Source organism: Pinus tabuliformis, chromosome 5_2, assembly GCF_031772625.1.
Source record: "Pinus tabuliformis cultivar Carrire ecotype Pingquan chromosome 5_2, CPIR1, whole genome shotgun sequence".
Lineage (NCBI taxonomy): Eukaryota > Viridiplantae > Streptophyta > Pinopsida > Pinales > Pinaceae > Pinus > Pinus tabuliformis.
The window spans coordinates 1,077,376,422-1,077,379,249 of record NC_142306.1 but is presented as its reverse complement, the minus strand read 5'-3'; positions in this window follow the sequence as shown (position 1 = coordinate 1,077,379,249).

The window sequence follows — 2,828 nt, the reverse complement described above, 5'->3', positions numbered from 1 at the left end:
TTGATCTTTCAAAGCCATAATTTATGATGATCTACCTGATGATGAAGTTGAGACGCCCAAGACTGTCGAGGCACTTCAGCCCGAGCTGATGGTTATGTCAGGTCCTCGTTCTCTTGGGGTTAGTCTCACTTCCAATCATGAAACTGTTCAATCACCCAAGGCTCCTCATCACTCGTCTGTATGCATTGAAGATCCATCTCACACACAAATCACACTTCCTCCACTCGAACTACATGATCCCATTGCTCATGCATTGGAGGAGTCTTACATTGCAAGCACTCGTGCGCGACACAAGTTATCTTTGTTTCTTTCGTTTGCTTGCATGTCTCAGTCAAGAGTGTGATTTTGCTTCAAAGTTGCACGTAGTGTCACACAACACCATGATAAGTCCACGGACTATCTGTCATGCACATGCACTCACTTATGTCCTGTGGGCACTTTGAAACACGAAGTGTGGCTGTCTTCACTATTATATCTTTCTTGTATGCTAGTTCGCACGACTGGGTTACTCGCAGACCAAGACTTCACCAACATGGGTCTACCAATGCGCCGATGGCTGCATTGGAAGTATCACTTCACGTGATCAGGCCCATGCATCGTTAGTGTAGGAGTAGGAGTAGTGTTTGCTTTCAGTTGTTTGCTTGCATGCTTGTTTGCTTTCATGCTACGATTGCTTGTTTGTTTGCTTGCTTGTTTGTTTACTTGCTTTGCATTCATTTTTTCTTATGTTCTTGCTTTGCTTTATTGATTGTTAGTTCGTTCGCTTGTTTGGTTCATAGGTTAGTTCGCAAACCATGTGTGACTCATCAAACGAGCTGGGTAAAGTACAAGAGGGTTTGTACAGCTATCGCTACTTGGTTATCTATCATCTTTCCTCTATATGATGAAATTGTTACACTTATTCCATGATACGTTGAAGGAAAATACGTACTCTTAGAAGTGAACCTTGGTGTAAGCACAACGCTTGCGCGTAACTAGTGTCACCTTCTCTAGTCAATTGTTTTTGGGTTATCCCTTGTCAGCTCAATCAAGTAGAGTAAGGTGAGGGAGAAAACCTTAACAGGCACGTCAGAGATACAATAAACTACTTCTCTTCTGGAACAACCTCTTCTTCTCTTAATAAGTCAGGATCCCTCTTCCACCTCTGAAATGAATAAGTGCTATGCATAGTGAAAAAAAAAAAAAATGAAAAGTAAAAAAATTCAAATGAAAAATGAATAAGGCGAAAGAAGAGAAAGGCTTCATGTGTAGGGAGGTGATGCAAGTAACTCCGTCGGGGTACCGACCAGGTTCGCTAGCAGTGGAGCTATGCTTGTGTTCCTATGTGACTCCATCGAGGTACTGTCCAGGCCTGCGACAGTTGAGCAACACCAAAGATGAAACTTAGACTCTGACGACTATACTACTTGTGCACTTATATACCCCTCAACCCCAATCGAAACAATTGTGTTTCATTGGCTTGGAATGTGTGTCAGTCGACCAAGAGTCTGGCAGATGCTATATCTTACAATCAAGCTACTGTGAAGCCAAGATGAGCTGAGAATTGAAAAATACTTCCAGAGGTGTTAGACTCATTTTCAAGAACAAGGTCCATTCAGAGAGTTGGAGTTCAACCAATGTGTCACCAATTGTTGTAGCATCTACAACCACCCTCCAAAATTTTTCCTTAGCCTGTTTTGGATCCTTCCTACCAACCTTCATAGCAGCTTGCCTTGCTTCATCAAGTCCTTAAGCTTCAGTTTCTTTCTTGCTCAAAGGCAGCCTGTCGATCATAGTTTGATATTTTCCCTCCACAGGCTACTCACTTGGATGTGGTCCAGCTATAGGCTGAGCAACTTCCCCTTGAAATTTATGCATTTCTGGAGGGAAACCAACCTTCCCTCTAGAAATTGTGCAATCCTCTCTGACAGCTCGCGGGGCTCACGTAATATTGCCACCCAACCCTCCCAGCAGGATTTGTGCAATTTTTCCCATCAACAGGTTGTTCAGTCCAGGATTTGCAAAAATCTAGGTAGCAGTCAGCTGTTGGGCCTAGAAATTGCGCAATCCCCTTGGACAGTCTGCCCAACATACAGTCAGAAATGCACATTTTTCTCCAGCAGTCGAACAGTCACTTGCATGTGCAACTGAGTTGATCGGTTCCCTTGAGACCGAGAAAAACAAACTTGCATGCATAGGTTGCTTCTCCCAAGGTAGCTTGCAAAGGCATCCCTTGTCTCAGGGATCTATGTTTAGCAGTTGGAGGTTACATGCAAGGAGAAATTCAAAAACCTCCCACCAAGTGTCGCTTCCCCTAGATTTGTGGAATGCGTGTCACAACCTCGATGTTATCAAAACTCATCAATCGGATGCTACAGAGCTCATTCCTCACATCAAACTTGTAGCTCTGACATCCCACATCACATCTAGGAGCAGTCGGCACATTCAGCTCAGTTGTTTTGGGGTAAGCTCGCTTCTCATGCCTTGTGCTGCATTTCTGTCGCTTTTTGTTTATTCGCTTATGTGAGTGTTGTTTTCTTGATTTATTTGAACGCATGTTGTCGTTTACATGTATTCTAGATTGTCCTAGCTCTGTTTCAATTTTCATTGTTATCTCATTGTTGTCGCATGCATGAAACTGTTTTTCACGGACGTTCGCCCAACTGGTGAACGACCTCACCCACATGCATGTTGATCTGTTTTCTCAATCCTCCATTCATGTTTTGCATGCACTATTTATCAATTCTTCTATCACTTAGTGTTGCCATGCATTTCATTGACTTACTTGCTTTTAGTTGCCCGTCGGTGTGTTGGGCCAACCTTGGCCCGGTCTCTGCCTTCACTAAGGC